This window comes from Rhyacophila brunnea, unplaced genomic scaffold (genome assembly GCF_057557595.1).
Source record: "Rhyacophila brunnea isolate RB1 unplaced genomic scaffold, BYU_Rbru_1.0 scaffold_12, whole genome shotgun sequence".
Taxonomy (NCBI): domain Eukaryota; kingdom Metazoa; phylum Arthropoda; class Insecta; order Trichoptera; family Rhyacophilidae; genus Rhyacophila; species Rhyacophila brunnea.
Genome location: NW_028232774.1, coordinates 10,724,919 through 10,751,931, shown reverse-complemented (window position 1 = coordinate 10,751,931; position 27,013 = coordinate 10,724,919). Strand labels below are relative to the sequence as shown.

General features: G+C 35.4%; 1 protein-coding gene across 7 annotated transcripts in view; it reads left to right on the top strand.

The window, feature by feature from the left end:
* The window catches only part of cora (erythrocyte membrane protein band 4.1 like coracle), a 101,230-nt gene that overhangs the window by 32,661 nt on the left and 41,556 nt on the right, over positions 1–27,013 (top strand). For 5 of the 7 annotated variants that reach the window (XM_085960757.1, XM_085960754.1, XM_085960756.1 and 2 more), the window contains one exon: positions 9,643–9,716. The exons of the other annotated variants lie outside the window; for them this stretch is intronic. The gene's annotated coding sequence lies outside the window, so the exon portion shown is untranslated. The remainder of the gene's footprint in view (positions 1–9,642; positions 9,717–27,013) is intronic. 7 annotated transcript variants of the gene reach the window in all.

The window sequence follows — 27,013 nt, the reverse complement described above, 5'->3', positions numbered from 1 at the left end:
ATATGATTCAAACTTTTAAAAAAGAATTTATTACTTAATTTACTAAAACTCACGTTGTTTAGAGAGTTTGTTGGTAGAATTCCAATATTATCTAAAATTCTAAAGAATCGGCGTTTATTCTGTGGTAATCTTTTGGAAATTATTGTTTCCGTTATTCCATGCGTACGCTGAAACGCTAAAATCAATATCATTACATTGATACATTTCCACTGTAAACTCTACAAAGTAGAAAGAACACAGCAGGCGAAGAATTTCCGGTCTCTTGTGTAAACGGTGATCTACTTATGTGTATACTTGTTTCGCAAATGTATTGAATAAACACGTCTGCTTTAGGAAGAGAAAAAAAAGCATTCGGGGATTGATTGGCCCTTTCGAAGTTCGGTGCCAGCCTCGGAAAATTGCGATTATCGATATCGTGTTGCGGCGATTACGACGATGCTCATAACAAACACGAATAAAGGGGATGTTTTCCGATACGCTCATTTGACTTGGTGGGGAAATTATGAGATGATTACCAATTATGATGATGATCATGGCCCCCAACAAGGAGGGCTGACAGGGCTCTAGCCTGTGGGCCCTGGCTTAATAGGGGCCCGGTGAGGCGAGTCGACAGATAAGTGAGATACGACACAGATCACAAATTTGCTTTAATAGTAAAAGTAAGTCGCCTGCGGGGCTATTTTCCTTCAATTATATTATTATTTAAAATTACGTGACTGTACGATACAATTTTTAATTGTGTATTAATACTCGACATCTCCATAATTCAAATGTTTGAATTAAAATAATATACAGTAAAACACTAAATATACACATTAATTTTACCGCGAAGGTACACCATTTGGAAAACACTACTGTAGAGTGTCACACTGCCTTTATCCTTAGCGATAGGTAGGGGGGCGCCAAAGATCCTAGCCTGTGGGCCCGTTTCACGATGTGGGGCTCATGATGATGATCATGACTATTGTAAACTAACTAAAATGACATTAGGTCAACAGGAGACACTTTTATTACATACGGTTACAAATTATGTCGCTGCTGAATGGTCGACGCGGATATCCCCGCTCGGTTACAAATATTATATTCGATTTTGAACATGACTTTATATTGTTATGGGTGGGTAATAAAAATGGTGTACCCGCTTGCCCGGCCTTTGGCGACTGCCGTTTTTCATGCAGGTAATTCGTGCTATCAATCTAGTGACCAGGCGGCCTCTATTATTGGTATATCCATATTGTGAAATTATGTGCCGGAGGGGGGTGAATTTTTCATTAATGGAAATAAAATTTGGTCTGTTTAGGTTAAACTAATTATTTAGTTGGGCCGTAATATTGTAATCTAAGATGCAATAGAATTATGTAGTTTTTGTTATAACAGAAATATTTCTTTTTGAATTTAAAGTTCGTATTTGAAATAGTTTAGTGCCTTACAACTTTGTGTTCGAAAATCATATCGATGTTGCAGATCACAAACCTTCTATGTCAAATTTTTCGATTTTGACTTTATGGTATCAAAAAATCAACAAAAATTTAACGGATCTGTTGAACTTTACCTCCTATGTCAAAGAGAAATATAGCCCAGTTTATTGATCTTTTAATTAAAACTCCTATGTCATGTTCATCGTATTATGCTGCACAAACCTCCTACACGACGTGAAGTTGCTGCACATTGCTTCTATATCAGTTCATTGTATGAAGCTATCAGTGAAGTTTTACAAGCAAAATTGTATACAAAAAGATTTATTAGAGATAAATGGGTTTTAGGTCTACGTTTTTGATAATATAAACCCAAATAATGAGTTCCTGAAGTAGAAAGATCATGCGATTAGCATTGTAAACAAATAAAAATCAAGAATTTTCGGTATGTATAAACCTATACTTTCAGATTCTGTTCAAGATAATGAAAATATTCTATCGACTGAGATAATAGGAAGGCATATCAATGATGTAAAGAGAAACAAAAGCAAAGTGCATGGAAACGAAATATATCTGCAAATAATAGAGTGAAAGAACAGGAATATCCGGACCGAGTTAAAGACAATATCAGTAAAAAAAAAACATACTGTAAAAATAAAAACAAACGAAAGCTTGGTCCACGTTGCATCTCACAAGCATGTGTTTCAAGAAACCCGGGAATTTCGACCACTTTTGGTTGGATGTGTCATGGCCACAGAGAAAATCATACGTTTCTTTACTAATAGATTGTATAGACCCCAATCAGAAGCTATGTAAGAACTCTGGAGGTAAATAGAAGGGAGTATATCTATCACTACCATTTAAAGATAAACGAGGAAAGAAAATAAGTTTGCCGATAAATGTTCTGTAATACTTTCGCCATACGAGTTTTAGAGTGCTAGAAATTGGGCTAAGAATGCCATTCACGGGTATCAAAGCCAGCAATGCAAGGACAATGAGCGAAATATTGATACTAAGAAAAGATATCCTGCAGAATTTATCGATTCACTACCAAGAATGAAGTCACGTCATTACTGCCGTAGGGATCCATTAAGACTCTTTCTTGAACCAATATTTCGTTAGAAAATGGGTCTTTATCGAGTTTACAAAGATAGATGTAATGAAACATCAAATTCATAAGGCATTCTCACAGTGTGCATTTGATGAAGTTCACTTATAAGAAGACTTAGAAGCTCCGACATTTACATATCTTGATTAATCACCTAACGAACCTCATATTAAATTAGAAATCAGTCCATTTAAATATTGAGCGATGGGTGCGTGTATCGAAATAAGAACAATATTCTTGCAAAGTTAATGCACTCCTCGAATTGGCAGTAAAATATCAATTCGAGATTACCTACTCAAAAATACTTGGAGGTTGGGCACACGTAAATGGAAGGAGATTCTTTACATGCTGCAATCGAAAGAAAATTGAAGAACAGGGAAATTTATCTGCCATCTGATTATGCAGTGGCTACATGAAAAGCCATAAATATGTCATTTCCTTATAAAGTGCACTATGTAACTCATGATGTTTTACTTAACTATAATGTTGCATTGATTCAATACAATTCATTATAATAAATTCAATACAATGCAGTTCCGCCATGAATTATTGACAGTTAATAAAAAAAAAAGTAACTATAATGTACTAGTGACTTCGGTACACATTGGTAAGACCAGAAACAAGAAAGGGGATCCAATTGTTAACGTTGTGTGTCACTTGGCTTACATTCCAAATGGGAAAATCCAGTACACAATTAATTTTAGTCATGATCTTACAGAGCTACCGAGATGACCGAAGATCATAGCAGTTCCAATATTGTTTATCCAAGATTACACGGTTCAAGTAAAAATATCGGGCAACAAGTTCAAGCACCTTCAAGAACTAAAATGTGTTATTCCAAGGGACTGTCACCATTTTTATGACTCTTTACCACATTTATAATTTAAATATGTTAGAATTTAAAAAAAAAAGCTTCATACATAACTATGTTGGGTTTGATTCTGTTTTGTTTATGTTTGGTTATTTATAAACATGTACATTAGTTAAATATACATTATTTTTATTTATTAATTAATTATCCAGCCATTCAATATTTAACTCCTATGTCACGCAAACTGTTTTATTACTTTTTAAATAAAACTAATTTACTTTTCTCATAAAACGTAATGTAAAGGAAAACCTCCTTTGTCAAATATTTCAACAAATCTGAGTGCACAATACCTCTATGTCATGATAAATGTAATACGGTTTATATTAGTTATAAATAAAGTTATACAATCATTAAAAAACACAAAAACATTAGACTTTGGATATTTTTTTTTTTAATAAAAGTCTTACATTATCAAATAAATCAGTTTAAACCTTCCCCTGTAAAATCCCATTTTTTGACTAAGAAGGTTTGTGATCTGCACCATCGATATCCAATATTTTCTCTTCAGGGCGGTCAAAACCGAAGTTTGAACTACTTATCGAAAAGGTCTTCTCTTGATTCCGTGCAAAGTCACTTTTGAATAAGCAATCAATCTGCGTCTCTACCGGTTAGTCGTAAAGACACTTTGCAAAGTACTTAAGCCTGGATAGACATTTTGAAGATTGGTACTCTCTTTCGGTAGAAATCTTACTAAGTGGATTTATCAGTCGATTCCAGCTCTCCATACAAGTGACGAGAGCAACTTTCTTGCATAAAACACTGTGGCTCAGATTATCGTGAGAACCAACTTTATTTAATGTCTTCTTTTCTTGATACGGTTTTCTAAATCCAGCGCAGATCGATTTTCGATATTGTTATTATTGCTGCTCGTGCCATTTGATTATGTTCTGCTGTAGGTACACAATATTATGTTTTTATCAGTAGGGAAGTGAGAGTAATAGTGGGGATTGCAATCACGATTCGATATACGCAATTTTAAGGCTGTTGATTATGGTGATAGAGTTGTAGTTGACGATTCTCGGTCCAGGACACTAGAATCAACCATTCTTCAGTCTGTTTATTGTATTGATTTCGTAAATAAATTTATAGTAACAAAGAAACAAGAAATTTCACATTTAGCGACACTTTCTTGATTGATCGTTTAGTTTATACGAAGTTTTATAATCTGCATATTTTTTCCGATTCCGTGAAAGATGATTAATGGTGTTCTTTTGAGGTTTTAATATTTCTTCATTTATAAATTAACCAATTTCTTTTGATTACATTTTAGTTTCCAAAACATTTTTTGTCATAAACGATTTTACAACATCTATTCCTGGTATTCTGACATTTTCAATCCCGAGATATCTGAATTATGAAATCGAGCCGGATCCCGGGATTGCAAACTGTATGTTATGAATTATAATATGTATATCGGTTTTACGACCATACATCTTATTCTTTTCAATGGATTCAGTTCAAGTATTTTTGATAATACTATTGTATCACTGTGTACTTACCATAATGTGTATTTTTGTTTTACTTTGATAAGATACATCTCAACGAAAGAACGTGTTGTGTACATAAAAGTTTGTGTTTGGAAGTAGGAAAACCTTACATTTTTCGTAACAAATTTAGAATAATTAATGGTATTAACGTTTATAGTAGTTTAGAGAATGTATGTAGGTACTCACTGATCTGTGTATATTTTAATCAAACTGATGCTGCGGAAAGATGGGAACTACTTCTCTTATAAATTACGTTTTCATGCATCGCAGATTTTTACTAAAACAGGTCAAGAGCTGAGTAACAACAGTCTGACATAATTAATTAGATGAAAAAAATAATTATCATTATTTGCAAGCGGTGACGTATGTTTTTTCATGAAGTCACCATAATACTTTACTTAAATGGGTATTGACAAAAGTACGCATCTTATATTCGCTATTGAATCAAATATATCGTGACTTTCAAAGCGCCATTGTTCATTCATACCTGGCCTCTCGAACCCGATTCTCTCCTAATACTCTTTGTATACGTGCTTTCTTCTCGGTTTCACTCAATATGCAGGTCCTCGATTGAATTTGCAGACCGCGTCGAAAAATTCTCTCCTTTCAATTTGCATCTCAAACAGGCTACGTCTGGCGTCAGTCGCGTCTGATGGATCTAACTGTCTGTATACATTATTGAGACGCCATGGTTTATTATTCTGCGGGGACGTACCTACATACATAAACTACCTACAGATCGGATTGTTATCGACATGTTGTCCCTATTTTTCTTTATCCTACGTCTATTTTCAACCCGATAACATGGGAAGATTTATTATTTTTACACCGATTAGGCACCTACGCGGCTTTCGGGACTACATTTAGTCCTGGCATGTGTTTTCGAAAACATTGCGATAATACTTATACGTATTATTGTAGCTATGACGTGCAAATGCGACACGTTCTCTGACATTTATTTACACCCCCGCATACCCGCCTAAGCCGAAGATTGCTAACCTGTTAAAATATCCGAAATCCAGGACTAAATAGGTGTGTAGATATAAATCTCATCTATGATAAGTCTGCAATATTATGGTGAAGTATTTATTGTACATAGTACATACATTATAAGTGGCCTTCTCTAAAACACTACAGAATTTTGGACGTTCAAACTGTCGGTGTCTTCATCGTTTTGTATATTACGGCATATTGTTATTGTGTATTCACTATTCACCTATAAATGTATATTCGTTGTGTAAGTATGCATATTCGGCGTCTACGTTGATATTATAACCAAATTAGCTTTTCTAATCGGTGTGATAACCAAACATTTGTCTACCAAATACGGGGAAAACGCTGCGCGATATAAAATATATCATAGTACCTAAGTACCGTAACTGTATTGACTCCAAAAAGGAAAAATGGCGTAACCCTCAGTTTTTTTCAAATTAGGTTTTGTTGCATAATAACGACGACTAATTAAACGTTTTGTCCAAAGTTGCAAATGCCGATTTATTATCTAAATTTAGCTAGCAATTAAAAAAAGGAAGTGACCTGGGAAAAACGACTTTACCATAATTGTTGTTGCTTTTTTTTTAATTGACTCAATATATGCTATTATATTAGGGATATAAAAACAAAATTATTAATTATCATGCACCTTGAGGTTATGTCTATTTTGTATTTTAACTTTGAAGGAAAACCATCCTGTAAAATTTAATTTTTGTGGATTACGCCATTTTTCCTTTCCACAGTCTAATATAAAACCCATCCAGCACATGGAATCAATATTTAAGTTTTTCTAGTAGAATTGGATTATTGATTTAAAATTCAATACGAAAAAAATATTTGTAAGCAGTTAAGTATCACATTATTCACATTGTACATTATTAATATTGTATGCGCAAGTCCTTATGTGTGGATAAAATGTATCCATGCGTTATTGCTGTCATTAGATATAGACGCAGATTACCTGTAGTCGTAAATTTTTATTACTACATTAAAACAACATTGTAATGAAATAACTACTACTATGCACAAATATTACTTCCTTCCAACGTTCCATTTTTATGTTCTATTCCTACATTGATTTATTTACCCGTGCTGGAAGTGCTATTTCCAAGGTATGTACAGCGATTATCGAAAACGGAATCGTCTAGCAAGCACATGCATGGCAAACTATTTCGAATTAATGGTAAACTTAACATTTCTTTTTAACATTGACCTACACTATTTTATTATTTACGGAAATGATGTATTGTAGGATTTCGTTTGAATTAGATGTGTGCATTAATCCTAGTGAATGTTTTGTCCAATGGTAATTAGGTACTATATTCGGTACCTATATCAAGTTAGGGAAAATACTGAGGAGCTGAGTTAATTTTACATGGGTAAACAAAGTGGATGTTTAGTAGGAAAATTTAATAATGGCATTTAATAACAGGCATATCCAACGCGTCAATCGCTGGATGGATTTTGGACAATCGCACCATAGGAATTGAATGGCGACAATGTAAATGGCGTGTACTTCAGTACCTATTCAGATTTTGAAAGGAAAGCATTAACCATTGCTATTTTTATTTCATAAACCAGCTCACATGAAATTCGTTTTCAAATTAACCACGAGGAAGCCCATGCCACTTCAAAGTATCATGTGATTCGTATTCAATACTCACGACCTGCCGCAGGAGTTAGTGAAGAAAAATAAGTAGATATGTGAATATCCGCACTATAAACTGAGGCGTAGTTCGCCTTGCCGTCGCGCAGTAGGCTATTTTAACAGTACCTAGGATACTAGTTTGACAATGAGTGCACCAAAAACTTATCTTTTTCATGACGAATAGAAATTTAGTATGTCTTTGTGATGCAAATGTTGTTGTAATAGTAATGTCTTGGTGTCCTCTGCTAAATATAATACATTTGTTCAAGTTGAACAATGTCAATGGGATAGTGTGGTGGATGACTGCCATTTTTGATACTGGATAAGTAGATCACAGACTACCTATATGCAAATGCACATGCCTGATCTATACATATTTACCACATAGTATGTGTGTAATAATTATTATTCAATTTAGTCCAACAGGCCATGGGGTCCAATGACTGTAGTGTAGTACCTAATAGTGACACAGTAGTAGTAGCAGTGAAACAATCACATAAACTGGGAATCGAATCCGCAGTCCACGAATGAGAAGTCTTGCGCAACGAACTTTGAGGGCCGCCTGAATGCAATAATGAATGATTTGCAGGACACGTGCTTCGTCTCGATAGTGTACAATATTACAAATACATTATAATGTTAAAAGGTGGAACATCCTCAGGAACATAATATAAACAGAAAATCTTGGACCGAATGGTATTCAAACACAGACCTGTCGTTTTCCGGGTGAGTGTTTTAACCGATTAGTAATAAATAACCCATGTTACCACGTTGTTAGTATAACTCAAAATCTATTTGTGTTATGTTCTGTGGAAGCAATAATCTAGAAATGTGGTTGATTAGTCCTGCAACAGCGTTGTCCGTAGATTTTTTGCAAGGCAACAACGGGCTTTGAAAAAACACGATTTAACCCATTGCGGTCCGCGTAATATTATGCCAGAATTTCCAAAGTCGCGACTCGTGTCTGAACACGCAACTCCCTTATAAATTCTAAACATAACTTGCGTCTATGACTTTTTTCACGACCATAATGGATTTCTGCACGTAGTCGCATGCATACTTACTTGGTCGCCAACGTCAAAGTATCACGTATAAAATTCGTGGTGGTTTAATGCTTTGTCGTTATCGAAAAACCTCTGAAACTTAACTGTGTATAAGACAACAAATTTAAATTATGCACCAAGTGGAATTCGAGCACACCTCTATCGATGTCCGATTGAAGGCTCGTATCACTTAGCTACTAACCCAGGTAATTTTCTTGCATATCACAGTCATACAATAGCTGGGGATTTTCCAAATTCCTATAATATTATGGCTACCGTCTTTATAATAAATTATATCGAAGTGGTAATCATGACTATATTTTTTGGGAGGTACGCCATTTTCATTTTACGTTCCCATCAACACTGAGTTTGAATCGATTGATACTGAGGTATTTTTTAGTATGCTGATTTTACCTATTCACTGGCATAGTGGTGTACCGATTCTACCGTTGTGAAAAAATACACCGATTATGGCACTCGGATGAGTTTAAATTTCATAACTATTTCGTAGCATTTCTTTACTTGTATAAATACTCGCATCTGAGTATTTACTATAATCTATTACCCCGTTTACGCGTGCATGGATTTACTTCCGACAGTACGTATTATCGCGGTATCGATTGCATGCATGAATTGAAAAATGTTCAGTAGATTCTGAATTTTCACGCGACAATTTTATCGTGCAATATATGTGCCTGCGCAGTAGAACGATAATAGTAAACCTGCCGGTAAAAAACGAACTACACCGCGCAGAGACGAGAGGTTAACCGATTTTCACGACCTTTAAAATAGTACCATACAATGATAACATCGCGTCTCGCTTACTCTTGAAGAATGAGATTGGCGTGACAGTCAGCACTTTTACGTGTAAACAGTTATTATCGCGATAGTTTATTGGTCCAAGTAAACCATGCTCGTGTCAGGCGCTATAAGGTCGACTTGTTATTTTATCCTTAAACCGTTCCCACTCATTTATGATTTCTTTAAATAAAATGTATTTATTATTAGGTACATTTCATTTGTCTTTATCGTAAATTAGTATAAGATTATAATATTGTCTTTTTCTTTTTCTTTAAGTGCCGTCTCCACAACGAAGATTGGCAACCATCAAAGGGATCTCCTCCTATGAGACCGCTGACCGGAACAACGAGGTAGTGTTCTTATGAAACAATTTTCTTTGATTCTTCAACCATGACATTCGACATCTCTCTTGCATGATAAGTTGTTGAAGGTGGTTTATTTTTCATTATGTGCTTAATTTTGTGTGTAATACCCTGGCTAGATGCTTTTTTATTCTCTGTAATGCAGTGTCGTTCCCATCTCTATCTGGTAATTTGGAGCACCCACCTGGTCTCTCGTTGAGAAAACGTAACATTGTACTCGCATATACGAGATCTGTATATTAATTTAAACCCCGTATAACGAATGTTATTAATGCGCGAAGACCCAGATCGCAGGTTCTTTGTAGTTTGTAAGATACGAGAGAACCTGGAGCTCCAGTAGTCCATTGAACGGAATGGGTCGGTCCCATGTCTGAGATAAGCTTTCAATGAAATGGTTGATTTGTTATGCTGGAGAGAGAAAACTCAGTGTAGAGGCGTGTATACTAGATAATAATACAATATTGTAGTCAGCAATGGAACTGGGTGGTATTAAGTGCCGTTTAACTAGTTCAATAAGTAAGTAGATACGCAATGTTGTGTGCTAAATAATATCACTATTCGCTATAGTTCAGAATTGCCAGAGGGGACAATGTTATTGATGTAAAATTTCACTTCCAATACCTATCAATCATGGCAATTCCACGCGGCTATTATAGAGAAATCGCGCGAAATATCACATTGTTTTACGGTGAATTCTGACAGAAAATGCGGCCAAGAAATGTAATATTGGATATAGGTGATAAATACACGTCGAATTGACATTACATTACCATTCGCTGCCAACGTCTTTTTATCACATTTTGAAAACAGTAAATTTAACTCGGTAAAGTGTGATGTCACGGTATGATACGTTCCACTCCTCGCAATAGAATGTTTTTATGCCATTGTGTGTCGCCTCTTTTGAGATTTGCGAAGTCATGGATGTCTTCACTGTCCACAATGTGAAAGCAACAGTTCTACGGTATCGCACTCAGAGGAGGGCGGTGCTTACAAGATGTTCTAAATCAGACCCTCTCTTTTGTAGCGTTGTGATATAGGTACTTGTATGTCATAAGTCTGCCACTTATATGTAAAGTAGGTACTTAATAAATATTTTTTGATAGACCGAAATAAAATTACAAAAGTCTAATTAAAACTACATTTCCGTAATTGCGTCATTCTTATAGACGTTGTACTTTTCAACTGATATCGATAACGAAAACCCTGTTATGCATAGTTCATCGTACCAATATGCATACAACGCATTTATTAATTTTAATAATGGGAATAGGTACTAACACCAACATAAAATACCGTTTAAATATCTATGATAATATAATATATATTTGATGGCCCAAACATTGTCACCTAATCTTTACCCCGGCGGCTTTATAAAACTCGTAACTAAAATCCCTTGGAAAATCGTCAATCTATCTTTCTATTTCAGTTTAAGTCCTCGCCCTGTGTATGCACTGGTGTACACTAGGTGGGAAGAATTTGGTAAATTGAAATAAGTATGCGAGGTGACGAATGGAGTCAATAGATTAAGTAAATATTTAAATTGTTTAATTATGTTTTCAAATAATATGGTATGTACATAGCACGTAAGTTTTAAATAAATAAATATCTTAATAATAAATATGTATACTGGTATGTGAGGAAGATGTAAAATTGTTATACTATAAAGGAGATGAATGCTGGAGTAAATGAGAACTACGATAAATAAATATAAGCATTCATTAAAATATAATAATATGTATAGCAAAATTACCGAAGAGGGTTACTATTAAACTCAGTAGTTTTGTTTTGTATAATTAAATTCAGTAGCTGCATTTTATAATTTAAAATAAATAACGTGTTTAAATAAAATCTGTAAATTTAAAATAATACACGCACTGCACTGCGTATTCTGTCAATCACTCGATATGCGTGAATCGGGACTATTTTGATAGTGTGTGTGCACCGCTCACACCGATTCTAAACAAAGAGACAATTTTCGGCGGGAGATATGTTTTTATAATTTGGAAATTGAAATAACTTCTTAAATATTTAACTTCCTGCGTAGCTTTCTTCCGTAATTATGTTTTAAATAATTTTACCTAGTTGTTTATAGATTAGAATAAGAGTTTATAACAAATTAAATGTTAAGGAATAATACGCGCGATCGCACTGCTAATTAGGTGGTGCCTCTGAAGGGGGACAGGCTTTAAAAAATAGGTCTTCTCCCGAAATAGAAGTAGTGTGATCAGTTCGATTCTGTCCTTCTAATAAGGTAGTAATGTAGTTCGCGTCCGTTCCTCTAACAGGATAGTATAAAACCCACGCTCCTTTATGGCGTGCCAGTTAATAACTAAATAAGTAAAAATTATCAATTGAATATTAAAAAATAAGTTCCTAAATAAATAATCCTTTTTATATAAAGTTAAAAATTAGATGTATAAACCCTGAAATGTTTTAAATGATAAAAACCGTGTTATAACAAAATAAATAAATAAACAGATTTTAATATTTTCTTTAAGACTTTAATTCACATTGTATACATTTCCAAAAAAAACTATAAACATTTAATAACCACCCTATGGTACGTGCACTAACAAGTGAGCTAGCCAGATTTGTGTCGTGCTATTGAGGGTGTGTTAGTACCTCGTGTCTTTCTGTAAGTAAAGTACCTACCTATAAATAGTTGGTATTGGTGTCATTCAAAATATTTATTGACTAATAAATACTGTACTTTACTTATTATATATTGGGTTATAAAAGGATACTCTGTCAGATACTATCCGAATTTATAATATTTACTACTTACTCACTTTTATATTGTATAATATGTAATTTTGAAAGTTCTTTCAAGTACCCCTTCTCCGAGCCCCTGACATTATCACAATATGTTGATCACAATCAAACATGATGAATTATTATTGTAACTCAACGCTATTCTCACAAAGAAAATAACTTTGATATATCTACACCATTTTTATGACTGAAAAACGTTGTCACGATAGCATTCTGCCTCTACAAACTAGTCGAACGATTTGATCAAAAATGTAAATTTATTCTAAGTATTCCTAGACCGGCAATTTCCTTTTTCCTTTGGGGTAGTGTTGCATTTCCCCTCGTAATTTCCTGTCGATACTGCCTACAGATGGTGTTATTTTCTCGCATCCTAGTTTTCTATACCCCACCAAATAGGAATAAACCCGCGCTACAGGTTCATTTTATCTAGTGCAGGTCAGTCGGCGTAATTCGTCGATGGCGAAATCTCGTAATCATGAAAAATCTGAACATATGAAGTTCTTTCACCGGCAGAAAAAAAACATTCGAAAAAATATCGAATTCTCATAAAAAGCTATTTAAAATTACGAGGTTCGTTAATATTTCAAGGTCAGTTTTGGCGAGTATATTTTTATAACCGGTTGTTAATTTTGGATATAAATAAAATATCCAGTGTTTATATTGCAGTCAAAATATTTGACTCGGAAAAAATAATTAAATAATCTAAACCAAACCTTAAAATTCCTCAAACTTACTTATATGCTCAAAATTATTTGGTACTGGCTGGGTGGCAATAGGATAGGTGCGACAAGTTCTGCGTGGTATAAAAACAGAAAACTACAGTACCTCGACCTCATTTGAAAGAACGAAAGAGCATCATCCCCTACACTTGTTATCCAAAGAAGGATCAATCAATTGGTAACCGTAGCAGAGGACGACACCAGCACTCAGCGTTTAGTCATTGGCACGATTAGGAAGAATCTAAACTCAACCACTGATATAAAATGTACTTACATAACTACGTGCTGCTGCTACCTTGGCTTCGACTGCGCGATTTCGCCATCATTTTCTCAAAAGAAAGAAATGCTTGATATTTCAATTAGTGGTGTCTCAGGAATATTATTTCTAAATTAATAAAACAAGAAAAGGTGTATGTAAATAACTAATTCAATATTATTACGATAAAGTGAACATTATAAGTAAAACATTCGATTAAGTACCTACTGCTTTCATTTTGTCAATATTTCGACGCAAACATAAATAATATATCTTTCAATTCTTATTACATTGCGAAAAAGTGCTTCCAAATTCTCCGATTTTGTGGATTCCACTGATGTTTCTACACATATAAATAATATAACTGTCATCCGCGAATATGTACGGAAAACGTTCAAATATTAAACCAATTACACATGCATAGTGAAACAACAACGTTTTGTTGCGTTATAAATCATTTTATTGAAGCCTTTAATTGATATTTTCTGGGCAAGATTTAAAAAGTTACTTCGTTATATTTGTTATCAACAAGTTCAGGCTTTCTCTTTCGGGGAGCACGCGATAGTTACCCCTGGCTATTTCAGATTAAATTATAATTATTATTCAAGGGTGTAGCCAGTAGCCCCGTACGAAATTGTACGGAATGAAAAAATATTAAACGCTTTCTGTTTTAGGGTACCCCGCCCTTTTAATAGAATGCCTGCGCACTTGTTATGAAGGGGTGGATTACACGCAGATTTAAATTTAGACACTTCAAAGGGTTTTTGTTTGTTATAAAAAGCAACATTTGGAGGCAATTGTGCCTATACGGTATTGGAAAATTAATTGAATTTAAAACCAGTATACAGTACTTCTTCCATATGCCATTTAATAACGACTAGGGCCCATAGGACTCTTGCTCAGTCAAGAATGTATATTTAAAGCGGACGAATGTAATTATGTGGTATACGTATTATGTACCATGTATATTAATTGCGTGCGGTGAGGTTTGCTTGTGGGCATTCTGTTCTTATAAACATAAACCAATTATTTATTACGTCATATTACCAGCATCCCTGAATTTTGTAGGTCCTGTTTGTAATAAATCTATAGGTAGGTACACCATTTGGCAGATAGAAAATCAAAATGAAAGTTTGTCACATAAAATTGTACAACAAAATTTATAGTCGTTATGCATAGATTGCCGTTAGAATAAAATAATATACCATCCGATTGCACAGTAAAATGGTGGTAGGTACATAATGTTATTGCATACTATCAAGTATTTCTAGGCATCCTCCGCATCCACAGCATCTATGGACCGCACATCACTAGTACCTATTGTGTTTTATTTTAATTACTACAATGCCTCCACCAGGAAATGATGGATATCACCATTAAACTGATGATATTATAATATTAAGGATGCTGTCTGCGTTTTAATAGATGCATAAGGCACGTTGAATTAAAAAGTACCAAAAACCCCTTAATTAAACCTTAATAATTGAAAGTGTTAATTCATTCAAACCCCTTCATTTCGATTACACTTTTTTGGGGCTTATTTCCTTATTTATTATGACTGGTAATGAACACATTGACCTTATTGGTAATGTGCATCCGACACAGGGCAAGCAAAGAGATGGAGCTGCTGCTGATTCAGAATTCGGCAATATTTCAGAGTAATCATGAGCGCGAATCAATTCGTACCAAAAATAACAATTTGAATTGGTAAACGATTGATAAACAAAAGCAATAATGTTTGAGCGTTAACAACACCGATTCAAGATTCTAAAATTCAAATTTCCAGAGTGTGGAACTCTGTTTTTTCATTTAAATTTACATCAAAGGAATATATCAATTTCGACGCCGGAAAGAAACTAATAATGCCCATTTTCAAATTGCTAGCTTACCTGCCCGTCCAGTCGATCCCAATCTTATGAATATTTGATAGCGCATGTGACCACCAGACTGGCAATTTACTCGTCTGGCTTCGAAGTGTGCACGAGGAGTTCACTTGCATTTTTTTCTAGCTTGCTTGTATGTTATTTTTTACAATTTCATAACAGAATAGCGTGATCGTCTACCGCAGCGCAGCATGCTATGCCGATATGAAAAGATAGGCGAAGTGTAGTATTATTATAGATAACTTCGCGTGCATTCCGGGCTCCGGCCCCTTGACCATTGCGAGTTGTGTACGTTTGTGTAATGGGGTGTGGAGTCGTGGAGGAGGGCAATCATCCCCTTCCTATTACATAGCGGATTACCGTACTCTTTTTTCAAGACTATTCACATTTCAGTTGAATATACTTAATGCAAGTTCGTTGGGGAGATAGAGGTTTACTTTTATGTGATTTCGGAAACAGGCACTTCAAGCGATTTTCGCCATGTTACCGCTGGTAATTTCACAAGCAATGTTAGGAAAATGAACACTAGGGATGTACCTAATAACTAATCGGTGATGACAAACCGAGTCTATTCTTTATGTAAGTAAAATATAGAAAACTAAGAAATCCAAAGTATTCATGACATATCATTATCATAACAAATCCAATTTGTATGATATTTAACAGTACGTTCGTCCCCCCGCTCGCCTGCCGACTCTTCCTACATAGTAAATGTATACGCCAGTCGGCGCCCTATGCCTGCGTAGGGAATAAAAAAACGCAATGACATACGGCGTTAATGGGCGCGCAGGGTAATTGTAGTTTTTGATAAATTAATTTGATAAAAGTTTCCTTACTCTACACATTTAGATACTTAACGTGTTCAAAATATATCGAAGGGTAGTACGATTTAATCAAGCGAGCATTCACTGTTTTATGTATCAGATTCACTATGTGACGAGTTGTTTAGGTTAATGACCAAGTTCGTCGTCTCCGGCAGATGTTTACCACATCCATTATTAACTTTGTGTGGTGCATTATAGTGCGGGTGTAGCGTGAAAATGCGACAGATAGCTGAACACTGTGAGATAATGATTTGAGCTTCTTCCTCATGCCACGCTCACCCTGATAATAGTCGCCGTATTTGCAACTGTACTCTCGCTGAATTATCAATATATGTGATTATCTATTTTGTAGTTAGAATATTACTTTTACAGGACGGGTATGACAGCCTCTATGTAAACACTATCGGTGATGGCATCCATAGACAATAAGTATACGAATTAGTCACCTATGTCTCTGTGCACAAGATGAAAAATATATTCTCGCTGTGGTACGATTATATCACTATAATTTCTATAAGAAAAGTAGGTACAATATAACTGTTCTAATCAACGTTGATTTTCGTATCAATTAAGGCTCATGTAATTTAACAGTTTTAATTTAACTCTCATCAAAAGTCATTGGCTAGTTTTTATGAAACAAAACGATAGAGACATGCGAACATTTGAAAAACGTATTGTTATAGATAGGTGTGAGACCTTTGAGTGGATTTATATGTACCAAAAAGAGATTTGAGATTTTTAATAATCAAATTGTGAACTTTGAAGCCCCATTTTTAAGAAATAGTTATTGTTGTAGCGTTTGTGGAAAATTTCCTTTCATTGCGTATGTTTGTTTGGAAATATTTTATAAATTATTTATATTTAGCTCTTTTATTATGCATTGAGATGCTGCATCTACTAATACAGGAAACAGGATTTAACAAGAGTGATTTATCTGTAATCTTACATTTTCATATTCATAATAATATGCTTCTAAAATACTTGTTTTAACGTTTACACCACTCCCCCCCCCCTTTGAACATAATATTGCATCTGTGTTCAACCCTTCGCAGACGTGTCGGGTTGGGCCGCCGCTACCCCCCGGGACCTTTTGATGGACGATGGTCACGCGAGTGATGAAAGGTCTGTGGCACGTCTAGCGCTCAGCCAAGAATCGAATGCAACCAAAACACGAGTTCTTTGGTTTCGGAAACTACCTGTGGTACGAAATTTATGTACACTGCAACGAGGAGGTTTATTGAATGTTTCTTTTTCCGTAGGTACTACAATAAATTTGAAGTGGTCTGTTGTTACCTATGCGAATTATTGATTTTGATTCTAAACTTGTTTTTTTGTTAATTCTACAAAGTATGTAGAACAAAATAAGTAGAATTGACAATTTAATAAAAATTTTGTTTGAAACCATTATACAATAACGAAGTTCTACCATCTAAACGCCAGTTATAAGACGTCAAAATACGTTTCTCCATTTTAGTTAGTGTTTGTAATCTAGTACATATTGACGTATTTTGGTCACAATAACGAAGCTTGGTGCGATATAAATAAAAAAGGAAAATTCTTTTTCTGGGGTTTGTACAATAAATTTAAGTGGTTTGTTTGTTATCTACATGATTTTATATCTTTAGGAAAACCAGTGTTTTTTTTTTTAAATAAAAAATCCATGAATAATAATCTGACGTATTAAAAATCTCTTTGTAACCTTTCAAAGAACTTATTTAACTACGTTTTAATGATAAACACAACCATAAAATAATATGGAAAATATACGATCAGAGGCTTGACGGACTCTCATAATATATAACGGTTTTTCTTAAATTGTGAGATTGTCTTTGAGGTAACAATATACATATTGTGTCTGTTGGTTAATTATTAGGTACTTAGGCCTGTTTCAGACGGGACACCGGTGTCGCGCTCGTATATAATATGGGAGACCTTTGTATTCGAATAAAGGGCCTATGTATTATGTTTATGAACGCCCCAGAGCTAATGAGTCAACGCATAATTTCGCGTTATAAATTAGAACATAAAACTGGCTGCGGTAATAAAAACAAGTGTATCGGCGGCTTGAGAATGTAACTGCCGATGGAAAAGTGTACCGGACACGCGTTGACTCATTAGCTCTGGGGTGATTATAAACATAATACAAAGGCCCCTTTATTCGAATACAAAGGCCTCCTATGTTATATACGAGCGCGACACGGGTGTCTCGTCTGAAACGGGCCTTACTCTACTCTACACGTCAAAACATTCGTTTGGCTAGTTTCGATTATTGACAGGAAAAAAATACAATCCTGCATAAGTCAAGACATTCATTAATTTGGATTGATGATATTTTAATTACACGGTGTTGGTACTTCTGTAAATGATATCAGTCACGTAATATTTTCGGACACCAGTAGTTGAATAGACTGGCTAGAAAGTATCTCTTTATTTATGTGTATGGCCGTATGGGGATCGACTGTTATATTGGGTGATATTAGTTACTATTAGCAAGTAACCAAATATATTGATTGAGAGTTAAATAGGTAAGAAGCTCTCCCAGCCGCAGCGCATATTAAGAGGGTGGGGGTAGTCAGGGATGACGGACATTGTCTGAGAAAACTGACACGTACTATTAATATTTGTCGCCCAAAGCTGGGATTTTATGATTAATCCACATCAGCAACAGGTCGTGTCGGTCGAAGATTTAAAAATATTGCTTATTATTTAAAAAGTGAGATTGCCAGAACTTTGATATCTAATAATTAGCATAATAGAGTGGCGTTCAAATATTGTCAATTCACTGCGCCCTAAAAATACCAGTTTTTTAGTTTTGAGTAATATATGCTTTATTATACCGCCGAAAACCCACCCAGTGTTGCAGTCAGTCGTCGTAAATGGAATCATGATTCGATGATATTTAGTACAAGACAGCTCATTTTAGACTATCTTCGTGGACGTTTCTTCTTGAAAGTTTATAGTTTTAAAACCGGTTGTGAACTTGAAATATGTGGTTCTGTGCCGACAAATATGAATTTATTATTAGTGTTTAGAATTTCAGTACCATTGTTTCATTTTATTTACTTGGCCCCAACTGATATCTACATATAAATAATAAAAAAAGTTTCTTTGACGTTGACATTCTGCTAAAGACGTGGATTACTTGAACATGATCAGCATTAGAGGATAACATTGTCGGATGCATCTGTTTCATGCTTTCTACCTCAACTACAAAGTGTTTTCGCGCCATAAAATCTACAACATCTTCGGGACAAATATAACGAAAGTCTTAGTGACCTCTTATAGAACAGTATCGCTAACCATTAAGTTAAAAATCTTCTAACATATTTCATGAATTCGTGATTACTGAAGTAAACCCATCAACGAAGCCGGATAATTTACCTATAGTACCCACTCACATCATACATAGCTTGTCACTTCGCGAACACGAATATCATTGTCACTCCACGGATTGTTCGACACCAAAAATAGAATACTATAATATTTGAAAGCACCCATGGTGGGCTGATAGTGCTCTAGCCTGGGGGCCTGGCGTGGCAGGTCGACCAGTTAAACTGTTATAGTTATAAAAGTTGTAGTGAGATAAACACACCACAAAATTGCTCTAATAGTAAAATCATCTGGCAAGTAGAATTTTATTATTACTTTTAATGTGTTTCCTGATTAATAAAAATAACTATTTATCCAACCTGGCGAAGGGTCGCACGTTACTTGGCTGTCACAAAAGAGGGTCGCGATCAGTGCTTCATAATATGATGCTGAGTGCCGACAATTCAAGAATATTCATTTAAAAATACCTAAAATCATTAAAACTACACGGAATACCCTTTATTTTACACGGAAGAACGCTGCACTTCCGCGGAACACCATTTGGGAAACACTACTGTAGAACATTACACTGTCCTTAACCTTAGTAATAGGTTGGGGACCCGCCAAACATCGTGGCCTGGGGGCCCGCTTCGGGATGTGGGGTGGGGGCCATGTAAGCACCTATAGTATTTTATTATTTATGGTGATTTCATTGTGAACGAGAGAGCGTGGGGAAGTGATATGCTAGAAAATTTTGACTATAGTATCTTATATTCATTGCTAATTATGAATGTTTCCTTTTCCATGCATCATCATGTAGGCACCAATTTTAATCGTAAAAATAATAGGCAGTCACTTGTTTGATCGAATCCATTCTTCCGCATACATATTGTAATCTTCCAGTGGGGTCCTATTATGTGAGGTGGGGGGACGGGGAAATATTATAAAATGTCAGTTTTTGTTTTTTATGGCGGGGAAATGGTAATTTGGTCGCGTGCGGAGGAAAAGAGATGGCCGGTCGCGCCGTGTACGCCCCGCGGATACGACGACAGGGATGTGAAATCGTTTTTATTGTATCTGCAAAGCCACTTTCGGTAAAGTTTTCCCTCTAGTGACTTGAGCGTGTAATCTGTACATTTAATTTTTTAAACCGTTCACGCCGCATAACCGTTGACCTCGTGGGTGTTGAGAACTTGCGTGTTGATCGAAACATAATATTCGATAATATAATACTGTTTTCTCAATCCGTTTCAGGAAATTTTATTTTCAGTAGGTAATTTCCGTGGCACACGTATTATTTTTGATAGCTATTTTAGTTTGTATCCGATCTCTTTGCTTTCAAGATCTTAATTATCCACCAGACTCTAAACAAATCAATCCGACCCGACGATCTCAAATATGTTTGATAGTTCAAGCCGATATAAGTATCTATGTACAATAATTAACGCGGTCGGTTATGTTTTCACTATAATACGTCTAACCGTGTTTCGTGTTCTAAATGGTAGATTTGTATGTAGTAATTCGTCCATAACATATTTAAGTTTCAGGGTTTATCTTAGCAATACTGCACCTAGTTCTAATAATTTCAAGTGACTCTAAAATTGCGTTGAAATACTTACTGTTTTTAACAAACGTGGGCGATACTGCAATTCTGTAAAGTTTGCTACAAATCAATCTGATTGCAGCTAGTTTCATCATTAGTCTTTGCAGTCTTTCACATTCATGTATTATTCTTTCTGCAACTTTTTGTGTAAGACTAATATTACAAACATATTATCCTTTACTTTACATACTTATTTAAGCTTCTGCGGATAATTATTGCCGATTAGAAATATTGTAACATTTTGGCGTATGTAATATTATTTTGGTCTAACGATATTGCCTTACAGTTACACAGAGTTCTCACACGTTAAGTTTTGTTAATCAACTGTCTGTTGAATGTTGAACAATATAATAGTCTAAACCTAATTAAATTTAACTTATAAGTTGATCAAATTTTATTGTAGTTTAAACTGGCACTCAACAGATAGTCGATCAACAAAAATCGGTATGTGGGTGCGCGGCATTATCGTCGTTCAGAAAGTAGAGTTCGTTCTTGAAGTGTAATATGCAAAAAGAAGTTATTTTATTACAATAGTAATGTCAAAATTTAATTTAAAATATTTTTTTACACAACGATTAAAACTGTATAATTGTAGCACTTGGCAATCTTTCATTTTTACACTTATTTCTCTTAAGCACCGGCTAGACGCTCAAGCTTTACCACACGTTTACCTGTGCAAACCGGTTTGTATCGGGAAGCCCGTGTGTATGGACGGGAAAACTGTAGCTCGCGCAAACCGAAAAGTGTTCCGTATTTTTTGCACAAACTATACCGCGGAGGCAAGTCGCTGACGTCTAGCCGGCGCATTAGGTAAGTACACAGTGAGGTTTATCAAATATGAGTACCAAATGTTTGATGTGGTGAATGCCAAGTGATTCGATACATTTTACAAGTCATCCATGATTTTCCACCAAATAAACGCTGAATCTCTTGAAATGATTATTCCATTATTTTGTATGGCCCAATAGTAGGTAGTGCCTGCTGATAAATTATCAATGGGAACTAACTATTATTGTTTGTTGTATTTTCACAAATCAAATCTGCCGCACCGACATGTCTACTATTACTTAAATTTAAAATATACAAAAATGCATCCAAGTTCCTCGTGGTATCTATACGGGGCCAATTAACACCTATGCAAAACACCTTTGTTGTACAAAGTGACTGTGTCTACTTATACCTTGGCAATCGCTGATGGAAAGTTCTTTGTTTGTGGTTGTGATTGATGCCCAGCACGTTGAATTTTTGTCTAACAGGTGTGCGTGAGGATGCCTCCTAACTTTACTTGCCTACACTATTAAATTTATGTGCCTATAACGCACACATATTATCTGCTGATGTGACCAAACTTTATGAATTATCTTAGCATTTAGATTTAGATTATACATCAATACTTTGCTGTAGGTAACTTTAACGTTAGCGTGCAATGAATATATTATTTTTACCGAATTCACAGAAACCGGTGCATAGTAGGTGGCGAGGCTCATTACTGACCTCTCATTCGCAAATTTTTATTTTCTTATCCGTTGTTGCTACGTTTTTTACTCAATTATCAATAACGTTCATTCGAATTCTCCCGGAACCCCTGGCGCTGTTCGCGGATCCCGCGATCGGGAATCACTGGTCTATGCAGATGACCACGGCTGACAGAAACTGCCGCGAAACGTAAATTTGACATTTTAATGCTATACTTCAGCTGGGGCACGGTCTAAAACGATCGTGACTACGCGACGCGAAGATTGTGCAAATGGCGCGTGCAGAACAAAACATAGTTTGTCATAAAAAGTCAACATGCGTCCATTTAATGTTATGTTTATTGTTATATTACTAATAATAATAATATATTCATTGACATGTTTTCTTTTTCAAGTAAATGGGTAACGTTTTTTAGTCATCTTTACACGATTTAAGAATTAATTCCCCCGTCGCCATCAGAAAACAAATTGACGTGTTCACAGCTCGACTTTCGCTCTCCGATTGCCAGCCAGTCCGAAATTTCGTCGCACCTATAGTTGAAAATTATTTGCCGTTTCACTGAAGTACCGTACCGTCTTAAAGAATAATGATCGTAAGGCTAAACATATTATTTTCTTGAGAAACAACGATTATTTCTAAATTTGTTTATTTATTATAATCTTATTGTTATATAAAAATACTGGTGCGTCTTATAATCGACGATTTTGTGGATTGGTGAAATACTGTAATAGGGGCGCAATGTAGTAGTTGAACTCTATTTTGAATCTGGGAAAAACAATTCGTGGGCGAAATGAGGATTTAAAATTAAAATTAAAATTAAAATTCTAAAAGTTACAGTGGGTAAATACTTACATACCTACTATTATTCTCTTCGCTTGGTTTTACATTCACAGCTCATAATAATTACGATGTCGCGTACAAAATTGATAATAGCTCAGCTTTTGACTTCATTACACGTGGGAATAGGAAACAATGACTTGTCAGTGCAATCTAGAAAAAAGATGGATCTGGCAGACACCAATTTTATAATTTACATGTCACGAGGACAAAAAAAGTTGGATGATAATAATTCTTATTATTTTATGAATGCTATTAAGATTTTGACATTGTTTTTTAGTTATATTTCCAGAAAATATATGCATTTAGATAATAGCTCCGATTTACAGTCTATAATAAGTTAACTTTGACCAATTTTAGATTGAGACGTATTCTAATGAAATGCTTCTTAATGCATTCTGATTGTGGGTCTTGGAATCTAGTTTTATTGTACTATTGTGCATATTTGCGGTCTAACGATTTTATTTCGAAGGAAATTAAATCGTTCTTTTACCCTTCTCGTTTTGGTTCATTAATTGAACGTAACAAGGACAAGGCCATCAGTGTTTTCCATCGTCATGTATAATGTGGAAATCTGGACCTTAAGGTCCGTTTCAGATGGGACACCGGTGTCGCGCTTTTATATAATAAGGAGCCTATTGTATTCGAATAAAAGGGACTTTGTATTATGTTTATGAACGCCCCGAGCTAATGAGTCAAAGCGTGCCCGGTACACTTTTCCGTCGGCCGCTACATTCTCAAGCCGCCGATACACATGTTTTTATGAGCGCAGCCAGTTTTATGTTCTAATAAATTTATATCGCGAGTGATCTCTGCGTGGCCCTCACAAGGGGGGGCTAACAGGGCTCTAGCCTAGGGGGCCGAGCTCAGGGGGGGGGGCGGCTTGGCGGGTCGATCAGATAAATTAGATAAACACATCTTAAATTTGCTCTAAAAGGAAAAAAAATCGCCTGCGGGCTATTTTACTTCGAAGTTATTACCTTTTTAAAATATATGGTTGTGCGATGCAATTTTTGGTTGACGCGCGATACTTGACAACACCATAATTCGATATTTTAAATCGCTAAAAAATACACTGAATTTTATTTGACCTCCATTTGGAAAACGCCACTGTAGAGCGTCAGACTGCCTTTAACATAACCGATAGGAAGGGAGCCCGGAAAAGATCCTGGCCTGGGGGCCCGCTTCAGGATGTGTGGTGTGCCGTAGATGAAAGCGAAACTTTTATACAATCAGTACTCTTAGGAGTCATAGGTACTTGATAACAAATATCTACAATCTAGTTGTAGACAAAACACTTGTTATTAAACAACAAATTTTAACGCGTAAAAAAAATCGATCGAATGCTTCCATATTTTTATAAATTGATGGTCACATTAAAATTATTCTATGAACAGTGTGGAAGATGTATGTATGATATTATACAGGTGTGTAGTGCATTTGTGTGCGTCGTCGGGCCAGGGTTATTGAACTTTTCCTAGTTTGGGAATGCGTCCCCGGCGATCTCCCCCTTCTCCGCCCGATTCTACTGCACGCCCCTGGCCTATAAAAATTATCGATGATATCGTGCGTACGTTGTTCCAGTCCAGTGTTGTTTCTTTTCCGTTTTTTTCGCATATACACAACATTGACCCAATTTCGAGCAATGAGGGCATGATTGGTTTACTAAGCGGCAATACATACAGATTGGTTTTTCTCTATGCAGTCTGCATCTCATCAAACACGTCAAGAGATTTGGGCTTGCATGAAGACCTCCCCAAATTCACTTTGTCAATCATACGTATTTGTATTCATTGAAATACGACTACACATTGCAAATATTATTGTTTAGTTTTCAAAACCAAATTAAACCCTGCGTAAACCAAGCCCAAGTCAAAAAAATTAAAATTATGCCATTGAATTATACATAATCTAAGATATTTTATAGATAGAAGATTTTTTTATCCGTTATGGTTTATGGTTTGCTTAGGCAAGAATGAATTAAAAAAAAACTAACCACCATCTGTAATAATACGAGGGTGGGTCAATAATTCCTTAGAAAAAAGCATTAAAACAGTTTTTATTTTTGTATTTTTTTTTATTTCTCAACATAATCTCCTTGGAGCTCAATACACTTGGTTAGACGTTTCTCAATTTTTTTTAAACCGTCAGAAAAATAATTTTTCGGAAGGTCCTCAAAATAAGCATTTGTCCGATCGATGACTTCTTCATTTGAAAAAAAACGTTGTCCACTTAGCCATTTTTTTAAGTTTGGGAAAAGGAAAAAGTCACAGGGGGCTAAATCTGGCGAATACGGTGGGTGGTCGACCAATTCGAACTTCAATTCTTCAATTTTAGCCATTGATCGTAAACATGTGTGAACACGGGCATTGTCCTGATGAAAGAGGATTTTTTTCCTGTTTAAATGAGGCCGTTTTTCTTCAATTTTGTTTTTTAGCTGGTCCAATAAAGATGCATAATAATCCCCTGTTATTGTTTTTCCTTTTTCCAAATAGTCAACGAAAATAATTTCACGTGCATCCCAAAATACAGTAGCCATAACCTTACCAGCTGATTTTACGGTTTTCGCCTTCTTTGGACATGGTTTGCCTTCGCAATCCACTGCTTTGACTGTTCTTTCGTCTCGGGAGTATAGTGGTGTATCCATGTTTCATCTACAGTCACAAAGCGACGAAAAAATTCATCCGGATTGCGTTGCATGAGCGACAACAGGGCTTTAGAGGCCACCACCCTATTGCGTTTATTGTCGACTGTGAGCAAACGCGGCACCCATCTTGCAGAAATATTTTTCATGCCCAATTTGTCATGTAAAATAGAAATGACGCTACCTTTTGAGATCCCTGTAACCTCAATTATCTCACTCAACTTTAATCTTCGGTCAGTTAACACCATATCGTGGATTTTATTGATCATTTCTGGTGTAGTCACCTCTACAGGACGTCCTGAGCGTGGTTCATCCTTTGTTGATGTACGACCACGTTTAAATTCATTTAACCAGTTATAAATAGTTGCAAGTGAAGGAGCAGATATGCCGTGAACTAAATCCAACTCATTTTTTATTTCCTTTGCTGTGAACCCTTTTATATTAAAATGTTTAATAACAGCTCTAAACTCAATTTTCTCCATTTTTCCATTTTCCACAAGCAAATTTTTTTTTTAAATGTACGAGAAACACACAACAACCCGACCGATCTGATTGAAACTTCGCAGCATACTGAATCGGTAGTGCCGCTTCATGAAAACAAACCGCTTACAGTACAATTCGCGCCACCTGTCGGCTTTTCTAAGGACTTATTGACCCACCCTCGTATTATGTACCTATTCTTAATTCAATGAAAACAAGTAAGTATGACTGAAAAAGTGTGCAATATTTTTGTCGAATCGCCCATCTTTTATGGTTTGGTTTGGGCAGGGTTTAATTGAATTTTAAAAACTAACCAGCAACCATCTGCAAAATGTATTCTTAGTTCAATGAAAACAAATAAAAAATATGACTGAAAAAGTTTAGTGTATGTGTATAGTGGTTGTGTCAGATCTTCACCCCTCGCCACTGGTAGACTATTAGACAATATTAGGTAAACTTTGACGGCTTTCTTGCACCCAAAA